This window comes from Mobula hypostoma, chromosome 4 (genome assembly GCF_963921235.1).
Source record: "Mobula hypostoma chromosome 4, sMobHyp1.1, whole genome shotgun sequence".
Classification (NCBI taxonomy): Eukaryota; Metazoa; Chordata; class Chondrichthyes; order Myliobatiformes; family Myliobatidae; genus Mobula; species Mobula hypostoma.
In genome coordinates this window covers 93411596-93424256 of record NC_086100.1, presented here as the reverse complement: position 1 = coordinate 93424256, position 12661 = coordinate 93411596, and the positions used below count along the sequence as shown (strand labels likewise).

General features: G+C 40.2%; 1 protein-coding gene across 4 annotated transcripts in view; it reads left to right on the top strand.

The window, feature by feature from the left end:
• The window catches only part of ryk (receptor like tyrosine kinase), a 408854-nt gene that overhangs the window by 204482 nt on the left and 191711 nt on the right, over nt 1–12661 (top strand). The gene's annotated exons all lie outside the window — the stretch shown is intronic.

Here is a 12661-nt window from a genome sequence, read left to right as displayed (position 1 = left end):
GGAATGGATATAGTTTTTTTACCTTACTTTTATAGGTACTGTAATGGGGGCCATCAACTCGCAGGTAGGAGGGGCTATCCCCCATGGCTAGACTTCTCTTCTAGCTGAACCCAGGGTCACCTAGAGACCCCAGCCTTAGAATCATTCCTTCGTTACTTTTTTTTTATTATTCGTGTTTCTTGGCTCTTACTTGTTCAGGGAGTAGATTGATTAAGTTATATTCTGCAAATTTCAATGATTTACTAACAAATACATATACATGGCTAAGGACAAAATAAAGTTCATTTCTTTTAATGTCAGTGGACTGTTGAATCCAGTCAAGTGCAGTAAAATTCTATCAAAAGTGACAAAAGAACAAGCCCATGTCGTATATTTACAGGAAACTCACTTAATTGATAATGAGCATGGAAAATTAAAGAGAAAGGGCTTCACTAATTTGTTTTTCTCCTCATATAAATCAGGACGTAGAAGAAGAGTTGCTATTCTCATCTCAAACAAACTAAATCTTGAAAAAGTATTTGAAATGGGAGATAAGGAGGGCAGATATATTCTGGTAAGGGGGAATATAGACGGAAATCCAGTTACTTTATTGAATATATACGCACCCCCAGGAAGTGATATTAGTTTCTTCCAGAAAATTACTAATATTATGGAAACAGAAGCAGAAGGTCTCTTGATATGTGGGGGAGACTTAAATTTACAATTACAACCAAAGTTAGACTCTTCCAATACAAAAACTTATGAAACGAAGTCCTTACATAGGAAAGTTAACACTCTTTTTGAGGATGTTGGTCAAATTGATGTATGGAGGAACCTTTTCCCCGACAGAAGGGATTACACTCATTATTCTGCCCCCCATTCCGTATATATAAGAACAGACCATTTCATAACATTTGGAAAAGATGGAAACAAAATAATCACCTGTGGAATTGGGACAATAGATTTAAGTGACCATGCACCGATATATTTATCTGTTAATTTTAACCTACAACCAAAGAATACTATTTGGAAACTAAATTCAAGTCTACTCAATGATCCCTATTTTAAGGAACAAATTAAAAAAGAAATTGGTCTTTACTTAGAATTCAAAGATAATGGAGTGGTTTCACCTCCCATTCTATGGGATACTCTGAAGGCTGTCTTAAGAGGGAAAATTATAGCAATATTCATATAAGAAAAAAATAAGGAATAAAACATTAGAGGAATTTCAAAATAAGCTGAAGGAACTAGAAAAAAACACAAATTGAGTTTGGCACAGGATACACTAGAGGAAACTAAAAAATTAGAAATGAAATTAATAGTTTGACTACAGAAGAAATTAGAAAAAAATTAATGTTTCTGAAACAGAGACACTATGAAAGTGGATCTAAATCTATGAAAATACTGGTGTGGAAACTGAAAAAAAGATAGCAGAAAATATAATTCATGGAATTAGGGATCCAAGAACAAAAGTGATAAAAGAAAAATAAGCTAAGTGAAATTCAAGAAACTTTTGAAATGTTTTACAAAACTCTATATTCCAAAGTTCCAGGGGGAAGCATAACCCAAATTGACACCTTCCTGAATTCTTTGGTTACCCACTTTTAGCAAAGAACAAAATAGAACGATGACAGCTGACATAACAGAAGCTGAACTAAAAACTGCAATTAGTAGGCTTAAATTAAGCAAGTCACCAGAATCAGATGGATATACGGCAGAGTGGTATAAAGAGTTTAGAAGTGAGTTAATTCCTGTTTTACTCTCCACACTGAACTTGGCCCTAAGAGAGGAGCAAATGCCACCCAGCTGGAAGAAGGCGATAATCTCAGCTATACCAAAAGAAGGCAAGGATAAAATGGAATGTGGGTCATTTAAACCAATATCTGTTCTTAATGTGGATTATAGAATATTTACCTCCATCATGGCCAAACAATTAGAAGAGTTTCTACCCACACTGATACATAATGATCAGACAGGTTTTATACAACAACGCCAAACACAAGACAATATACGAAGGACATTTCACATTATGGATCATATTTTAAAAAATAAAATTGAAGCGATAGTGATAAGCATGGACACTGAAAAGGCATTTGGTGCGGTTAATTGGAATTTTCTTTACAGAGTTTTACATAGATTTGGTCTACATGACAGAATTATTAAAACTACACAGGCACTATACGACAATCCTACTGCCAGGATTAAAAACAATGGATATTTATCTAATAGTTTTACCCTAGAAAGGGGCATGAGACAGGGTTGTGCATGGTCATCGCTACTCTTCACATTATATCTGGAACCATTAGCTCAATACATCAGACAAAATGAAGATATCAGGGGAATTAAAGGGACAGAGAATAAATTAGCCTGTTACGCAGATGACATTTTGATCTATCTAGGGCAACCTTTACGTAGACTCATAGAAACATAGAAAATAGGTGCAAGAGTAGGCCATTTGGCCCTTCGAGCCTGCACCGCCATTCAGTATGATCATGGCTGATCATCCAACTCAGAACCCTGTACCAGCCTTCCCTCCATACCCCCTGATCCCTTTAGCCACAAGGGCCATATCTAACTCCCTCTTCAATATAGCCAATGAACTGGCCTCAACTGTTTCTTGTGGCAGAGAATTCCACAGATTCACCACTGTCTGTGTGAAGAAGTTTTTCCTAATCTCGGTCCTAAAAGGCTTCCCCTTTATCCTCAAACTGTGACCCCTTGTTCTGGACTTCCCCAACATCGGGAACAATCTTCCTGCATCCAGCCTGTCCAATCCCTTTAAGATTTTATACGTTTCTATAAGATCCCCCCTCAATCTTCTAAATTCCAGAGAGTATAAGCCTAGCCGATCCAGTCTTTCATCATATGCAAATCCTGCCATCCCAGGAATCAATCTGATGAACGTTTTTTGTGCTCCCTCTATGGCAAGGATGTCTTTCCTCAGATTAGGGGACCAAAACTGCACACAATACTCCAGGTGCGGTCTCACCAAGGCCTTGTACAACTGCAGTAGTACCTCCCTGCTTCTGTACTAGAATCCTTTTGCTATGAATGCCAGCATACCATTCGCCTTTTTCACTGCTTGCTGTACCTGCGTAATGACACCCAGGTCTCGTTGCACCTCTCCTTTTCCTAATCGGCCACCATTCAGATAATAATCTGTTTTCCTGTTTTTGCCACCAAAGTAGATAACCTCATATTTATCCACATTAAATTGCATCTGCCATGAATTTGCCCACTCACCCAACCTGTCCAAGTCACCCTGCATCCTCTTAGCATCCTCCTCACAGCTAACACTGCCGCCCAGCTTCGTGTCATCTGCAAACCTGGAGGTGCTGCATTTAATTCCCTCATCTAAGTCATTAATATATATTGTGAACAACTGGGGTCCCAGCACTGAGCCTTGCGGTACCCCACTAGTCACTGCCTGCCATTCTGAAAAGGTCCCGTTTATTCCCACTCTTTGCTTCCTGTCTGCCAACCAATTCTCTATCCACATCAATACCCTACCCCCAATACCGTGTGCTTTAAGTTTGCACACTAATCTCCTGTGTGGGATCTTGTCAAAACCCTTTTGAAAATCCAAATATACCACATCCACTGGTTCTTCCCTATCCAGTCTATTGGTTACATCCTCAAAAAATTCCATGAGGTTCGTCAGACATGATTTTCCTTTCACAAATCCATGCTGACTTTGTCCGATGATTTCACCGCTTTCCAAATGTGCTGTTATCACATCTTTGATAACTGACTCCAGCATTTTCCCCACCACCGATGTTAGGCTAACCGGTCTATAATTCCCCGGTTTCTCTCTCCCTCCTTTTTTAAAAAGTGGGGTTACATTAGCCACCCTCCAATCCTCAGGAACTAGTCCAGAATTTAAAGAGTTTTGAAAAATTATCACTAATGCATCCACTTTTTCTTGGGCTACTTCCTGAAGCATTCTGGAATGCAGACCATCTGGCCCTGGGGATGTATTTGCCTTTAATCCCATCAATTTACCTAACACCACTTCCCTACTAACATGTATTTCCCTCAGTTCCTCCATCTCAGTGGACCCTCTGTCCCCGACTATTTCCGGAAGATTATTTATGTCCTCCTTAGTTAAGACAGAACCAAAGCAGTTATTCAATTCATCTGCCATGTCCTTGCTCCCCATAATCAATTCACCTGTAGGGGACCTACATTTGTCTTAACCAATCTTTTTCTTTTCACATATCTATAAAAGCTTTTACAGTCAGTTTTTATGTTCCCTGCCAGTTTTTTCTCATAATCTTTTTACCCCTTCCTAATTAAGCCCTTTGTCCTCCTCTGCTGGACTCTGAATGTCTCCCGGTCCTCAGGTGAGCCACTTTTTCTGGCTAATTTGTATGCTACTTCTTTGGAATTGATACTATCCCTAATTTCTCTTGTCAGCCATGGGTGCACTACCTTCCTTAATTTATTCTTTTGCCAAACTGGGATGAACAATTGTTATAGTTCATCCATGCGATCTTTAAATGCTTGCCATTGCATATCCATCGTCAACCCTTTAAGTGTCATTTACCAGTCTATCTTAGCTAATTCACGTCTCATACCTTCAAAGTTACCCTTCTTTAAGTTCAGAAGCTTTGTTTCTGAATTAACTATGTCACTCTCCATCTTAATGAAGAATTCCACCATATTATGGTCACTCTTACCCAAGGGGCCTCTCACGACAAGATTGCTAATTAACCCTTCCTCATTGCTCAATACCCAGTCTAGAATAGCCTGCTCTCTAGTTGGTTCCTCGACATGGTTCAAAAAACCATCCCACGTACATTCCAAGAAATCCTCTTCCTCAGCACCCTTACCAATTTGGTTCACCCAATCTATATGTAGATTGAAGTCACCCATTATAACTGCTGTTCCATTATTGCACACATTTCTAATTTCCTGTTTAATACCATCCCCAACCTCACTACTGCTGTTAGGTGGCCTGTACACCCTTAGTGTTATGCAGCTCTACCCATATCGATTCCACATCCTCCCGGCTAATGTCCTTCCTTTCTATTGCATTAATCTCCTCTCTAAGCAATTGCTCTCTCAGCAATGCTACCCCACCTGCTTTTCTTTCATGTCTATCCCTCCTGAATATTGAATATCCCTGAATGTTGAGCTCCCATCCTTGGTCACCCTGGAGCCCTGTCTCTGTGATCCCAACTATATCATATTCATTAATAACAATTTGCACTTTTAATTCATCCACCTTGTTACGAATGCTCCTTGCATTGACACACAAAGCCTTCAGGCTCGCTTTTACAACACTCTTAGCCCTTATACAATTATGTTGAAAAGTGGCCCTTTTTGATTTTTGCCCTGGATTTGACAGCCTGCCACTTATACTTTTCAGCTTACTACTTTTTGCTTCTACCCTCATTTTACACCCCTCTGACTCTCTGCACTGGTTCCCATCCCCCTGTTGTGAACTAACCTCCTCTCTCCTAGTCTCTTTAATTTGATTCCCACCCCCCAACTATTCTAGTTTAAAGTCATCTCAGTAGCCCTCGCAAATCTCCCGCCAGGATATTGGTCCCCCTAGGATTTAAGTGTAACCTGTCCGTTTTGTATAGGTCAGACCTGCGCCAAAAGAGGTCCCAATGATCCAAAAACTTGAATCCCTGCCCCCTGCTCCAAACCCTCAGCCACGCATTTATCCTCCACCTCATCGCATTCCTACTGTCAGTGTTGCGTGGCACAGGCAGTAATCCGGAGATTACTCTTTACCTAAATCGATGCAATCCTTTGAACAATATGGCCAATTATCAGGATACAAGATCAACACAGATAAAACCGAACTACTTTCATATAACTATAACCCACCAAGAGAAATTGAAAGTAGATATTCTTGGGCATGGCAAGCAGAGTCCATCAAATATTTGGGCATCATTATGCCAAAAGATTTGGCAAAATTATCAGAATGCAATTAATAGCCTATATAAAAAATTAAGGAAGATATAACAAGATGGAACCTAATTCCTTTTCTTGGTCGCAGTTCAAGGATTGAATCTATTAAAATGAATATACTGCCCAGACTACTATATCTCTTTCAGACCCTACCAATACAGATTAACCAAAATCAATTCAATGAATGGAACTAGATGCTATCAAGATATATATGGCAAGGAAAAAGGCCTAGGGTTCGTCTCAAAACTTTGCAATTAGCCAAGGAAAAGGGGGGATGGGGCCAACCTTCTCTTAGAGATTATTATTTTGCAGCACAGTTGAGAGCCGTGATATGCTGGTGCAACCCATCTTATGACACTCAATGGAAAAACATTGCGGAGAGGACACTTTTCATCCCCATACAGGCAATTTTGGCTGATAACCTACAAAGTTACATAAATAATATTGACAACTCGTGGGTGAAATGGACTCTTAAAATATGGAAAACTATTATAAAAGAATATAGACTAGAGAGAGACATTGCAATTCTTAAATGGTGTGTATGTGACTCGGATTTTACGCCAAATAAACTGGATGCTAGATTTAAGGACTGGACAGCTAAAGGAATAACAGCAATTTGCAATATGTTGAAAGAAGGAACACTTCAGTTTTGAAATGCTCATAGAGAAACACTTATTAGAAAAACAAGACTTTTACCAGTATTTACAGATGCGACAGTATGTTAATAGGACGGTTAAAAATGTTAAAAATGTAACCAAGGCAAGTGCATGTCTGATAGAGCTATTTAGAAAAGCATATAATTCAGACAACGGTAGTAGAATAATTTCAAGCGTGTCTAAGGGTTTGTCAAATCTTAAACACATTCGACTTCATACATTAAAACAAAATGGGAGAAAGAAGGAGGGATAATAATATCTGAGGAAGACTGGACAATGATATGGAGGTATCAATGAAAGTGTACCAGTTCACAGAAATGGAGGGAGGTCGGGTGGAAAAACTTGATAACATATTTTGTTATACCCTCTCAGAAATCCCATTATGATAGTAACCTCCCTGCTTGCTGGAGAAATTGTGGAAATCAAAATGCAAACCATTTTCTAGGAATGCCCTGTTATCAAAGACTATTGGAGTGGGATACATAATGCCCTACAAGACATCTTTAAATGTGAATTACCCTTAGAGAGTAAGACCATATATTTTGGGTATATACCTCAAGAATGGTTGAACAGAGATAGAAACATTTAATGAATATACTGTTGGTGGCTGGTAAAAAAAAACCCTTACCAGGAAATGGTTATCACAGGAGAGCCTAACTTTTAAATGTATGGATGGAAATTGTAATGGACACTTAGCAAATGGAGAAGATAACAGCATCTGTTAATCATAAGTTAGAACAATTTTATACATACTGGAAAAAATGTTTTAACTACTTAACACCTCATAGGCCTGATTTTATTCTCAGGAGTCAATAATATGTTGTAAAAAAAAATCACTCCCTACTCTGTACATAGTTTTCTTCTTTCGATTGTTATTTCTTTCCTCTCCTTTCTATAAGTGTATACCTCAGATAAATATTATGTGGAGATTAGCGACAAATATGAATGTATGATATATATGTGCAGTATCTGAAATGCATCTTATGGAAATATTTGTTTGATGATGAAATTCAATTAAAAAAATAGATTATGAAAAAAAGAGGATGCTGGAACTTTTGAAAAACATTAGGATAATTTCCTGGAACAGGATAGGATACACCCTGTGTTACTATGCGAAGCGACAGAAGATTTTGTTTTGCCTTTGGCGATTATCTTTGCGCCCTCAGTTGCCATAGGATTACTGCCAAATGTTTGGAGGGTGGAAAATGTAGGGATAACCCAGGGAATATTACACCAGTGAGTTCTACTTCAGTGGTGGGCAGATTATTGGGAAAAATTTGTTAGAGACAGTAAATGTGAGCATTTGGAGAAGCATAAGAATATTCGGCATGGCTTTGTGAGGGAGAGGTCACATTTACGGTCTTGACTGAATTATTTGATGATGTGACAAAGCACATTATTGAAGTGGATGTGAATAAAGAATATGTTATGGTTCCCTGTAAAATTCAGGAGGCATGGGATCCCAGAAATCATGGCTGTGTAGATTCAGAAGGCAGAGGGTGGTTGTCGATGGAATGTATTCTACCTGGAGGTTGATAAGCAGCTGTGTTCTGCAGGGATCTCTTCTGAGACCCATGCTCTTTGTGATTTTTCTCAATGATTTGGATGAGGAAATGCAGTAGTAGGTTAGTAATTTTGCTGATCATGCAAATTGGTGGTGTTGAGGATGATAAAGAAGGTTGTCATAGATTACAGTGGGACTTTGACAGCTGAGCTGAGAATTCGCAGATGGGGGTCAACCCAGAACAGTGTGAAGTGATTCTCTCTGGAAGGTCAAATTTGAAGTCAGAATGCAGGGTTAATGACAGAATTCTTAGCAGTATAGTGGAACAGTGGGACCGAGGGATTTACATCTATTGATCCCTTGAAGTTGTTGTGCACGTTGATAGGGTTGTTAAGATTGCGTATGGTGTGTTAGCCTTCATTACTCAGAGGTTTGAGTTCACGAGCTGCAATGTAAGTTGCAGCTCTATAAAACTGGGTGTAGGTCTCTCTTGAAGAATACCTGACCAATAACACACACAAGGACATGAGCTGAAGTTGTGGCAAAGTACTTAATTGGAGGAGGGCTAATTAGACCATAAGACCATAAGACAAAGGAGCAGAAGTAGGCCATTCGGCCCATCGAGTCTGCTCTGCTATTTTATCATGAGCTGATCCATTTTATCCTATTTAGTCCCACTGCCCCACCTTCTCACCATAACCTTTGATGCCCTGGCTACTCAGATACCTATCAATCTCTGCCTTAAATACACCCAATAACTTGGCCTCCACTGCTGCCCGTGGCAACAAATTTCATAGATTCACCACCCTCTGACTAAAAAAATTTCTTCGCATTTCTGTTCTGAAAGGGCGCCCTTCAATCCTGAAGTCATGCCCTCTCGTACTAGACGCCCCCATCATGGGAAACAACTTTGCCACATCCACTCTGTCCATGCCTTTTAACATTCGAAATGTTTCTATGAGGTCTCCCCTCATTCTTCTAAACTCCAAGGAATACAGTCCAAGAGCGGACAAATGTTCCTCATACGTTAACCCTCTCATTCCCGGAATCATTCTAGTGAATCTTCTCTGCACCCCCTCCAACGTCAGCACATCCGTTCTTAAATAGGGAGACCAAAACTGCCCACAGTACTCCATGTGAGGTCTCACCAGCACCTTATAGAGCCTCAACATCACATCCCTGCTCCTATACTCTATTCCTCTAGAAATGAATGCCAACACTGCATTCGCCTTCTTCACTACTGACTCAACCTGGAGGTTAACTTTAAGGGAATCCTGTACGAGGACTCCCAAGTCCCGCTGCATCTCAGAACTTTGAATTCTCTCCCCATTTAAGTAATAGTCTGCCCGTTTATTTTTTCTGCCAAAGTGCATAACCATACACTTTCCAACATTGTACTTCATTTGCCACTTCTCTGCCCATTCTTCCAATCTATCCAAGTCTCTCTGCAGACTCTCCGTTTCCTCAGCACTACCGGCCCCTCCACCTATCTTCATATCGTCAGCAAACTTAGCCACAAAGCCATCTATTCCATAATGCAAATCGTTGATGTACAATGTAAAAAGAAGTGGCCCCAACACTGATCCCTGTGGAACACCACTGGTAACCGACAGCCAACCAGAATAGGATCCCTTTATTCCCACTCTCTGTTTCCTGCCAATCAGCCAACGCTCTATCCACGTATGTAACTTTCCTGTAATTCCATGGGCTCTTATCTTGTTAAGTAGCCTCATGTGTGGCACCTTGTCAAAGGCCTTCTGAAAATCCAAATATACGACATCCACTGCATCTCCCTTGTCTAGCCTACTGGTAATTTCCTCAAAAAATTGTAATAGGTTTGTCAGGCAGGATTTTCCTTTAAGGAATCCATGCTGAGTTCTGCCTATCTTGTCATATGCCTCCAGGTACTCTGTAACCTCATCCTTGACAATCGACTCCAACAACTTCCCAACCACCGACGTCAAGCTAACAGGTCTATAATTTCCTTTTTGCTTCCTTGCCCCCTTCTTAAATAGCGGAGTGACATTTGCAATCTTCCAGTCTTCCGGAACCATGCTAGAATCTATCGACTTTTGAAAGATCATCGCTAATGCCTCCGCAATCTCCACAGCTACTTCCTTCAGAACACGAGGGTGCATTCCATCTGGTCCAAGAGATTTATCGACCTTTAGTCTATTCAGCTTCCTGAGTACTTTCTCTGTCGTAATTGTGACTGCGCACACTTCTCTTCCCTGCCACCCTTGAGTGTTTGGTATCCTGCTGTCTTCCTCAGTGAAGACTGATGCAAAATACTTGTTCAGTTCCTCTGCCATCTCCTCATCTCCCATTACAATTTCTCCAATATCATTTTCTATCAGTCCTATATCTACTCTTACCTCTCTTTTACTCTTTATATACTTGAAAAAGCTTTTGGTATCCTCTTTGATATTATTTGCTAGTTTCCTTTCATAGTTAATCTTTTCTCTCTTAATGACCTTCTTGGTTTCCTTTTGTAAGGTTTTAAAACCTTCCCAATCCTCTGTCTTCCCACTAATTTTTGCTTCCTTGTATGCCCTCTCCTTTGCTTTAACTTCGGCTTTGACCTCTCTTGTCAACCACGGTTGCATCCTTTTTCCATTCAGAAATTTCTTCTTTTTTGGAATATACCTGTCTTGCACATTCCTCATTTCTCGCATAAACTCCAGCCACTGCTGCTCTGCCGTCTTTCCCGCCAGTGTCTCTTTCCAGTCAACTTTGGCCAGTTCCTCTCTCATGCCACTGTAATTTCCTTTACTCCACTGAAACACCGACACATCAGATTTCGGCTTCTCTTTTTCAAATTTCACAGTGAACTCAATCATGTTATGATCACTGCCTCCTAAGGGTTCCTTCACCTCAATCTCTCCAATCACCTCCGGTTCATTACACAATTAAGATGGAATTGGCTAGGAACTTGGGAGTGTATATTGGGAACAGGTGTTCTCTGGGAAATGTACATGAGAAATCTGGAGGTTGTTTAGGGGGCAGTTGCATGGGATTCTGGATAGGCTTGTCCCATTGAAATGGAATACATGGTAGAGGGAAGGAACCATGGTTGATGAGAGTGGTGTAATATTTAGTCAGGAGAATGGAGGAAGCATACTTAAGGTTTAGGAAACAAAAGTCAGACATGACTCTTGAGAATTGTAAGGTAGTCAAAAAGGAGCTGAAGAACGGACTCAGGAGAGAGAGAAGGGAACATGAGAAGTCTTTGGTCAGTAGGATTAAGGGAAAGCCTTTAACAGGAGAATGAGTAGATGGAGAATAGAGCTGCTCAGGGATAAAGGGGTAATACGTGCCTGAAGCTGGAGGAGGTTGGGGAAATCCTTAATCCTTTAGTATCCACCAGGACTTGGATGGATGTGAGTTAAATGTAGAACAGAAGCATGTTGAGGCTAAGAAAGGCAATGCTGAAGCTTCTAAAAAACTTAAGAATGAATGGCCAAATGAATGCAACTGGAGGGTTAGAAGATGCAAATGTTTATTCTGTTGTTCAAGAAAGGTAATAGGAAGCATATTCCTTAGAATTATAGACTAGTGAGCCTTGTGTCAACAGTGAGCAGACTATTGGAGAGGATATTTAGGAATATAATTTACAAGCATTTGGAGGGTCATAGTCTTATTTGGCATAGTCAGCATGGCTTTGTGAGAGGCAGGTTATGCCTCACGACCATAATTGAGTTTTTTGAGGAGATAATGAAGCAAATTCATGAAGGTAGAGCAGTGGACATGTTGTATATGGGTTTTACGAAGGCCTTTGATAATGTTTCCCATTGTGTCCAGAATCTTGCAAGGCATGAGATCCACAGAAATTTAGCTGCCTGGATTCAGTTTTGGCTTTCCCACAGAAGGCAGAGGGTGAAAGTGGACGGAGTATAATTCTGTCTGGTGGTCTGCGACTGATGGTATTACGCAAAGATCTGTTCTGGGACTCCTGCGCTTTCTGAGTTTTATAAATAACTTGGATGAGGAAGTGGCGAGGTGTGTTATTAAGTTGCAAGTGGAAGCCTTCTGGATAGTGTAGAAGGTTGCAGTTGATTGCAATGAGATCCTGACAGGTTGCAGAGTTTTGCAGAGAAGTTTAGCCCTTAAAAAGTGATGTGATACACTTAGGAAGATCTAACTGAAGGCTACAAGATTCATGGAAAGGTTTTGAGTGTGGAGGAGCAGAAGGATCTTGGGCTCAAGATCCAGAGATCTCTTAATATTACTGTGCAAGTTAATACGGTGGTTAAGAAGGCATATGATGTACCTTCATTAGTTGATGTTGAGTTTGAGCTGTGAAGATATGTTGAAACTCTTAAGCTACACAAAGTATTGTGTTCAGTTCTGATCACCTCATTATAGGAATGATCTGCAACCTTTTGCGAGGATCCTGAAGAGATATACCAGGATATTGACTGGATAGGAGATCATGTCTTGAAGAAAGTTGTGTGACCTAGAGCTTTTCTGTTTGGATCAGTGGTGGATGCAAGGCAGTTTGATAGAAATGTATAAGATTATGAAAGGCATTGATACAGCATACAGCTAGCACCCTTTTTCCCAAGGCAGCTCTGACCAATATCAGAGGATACCAGTT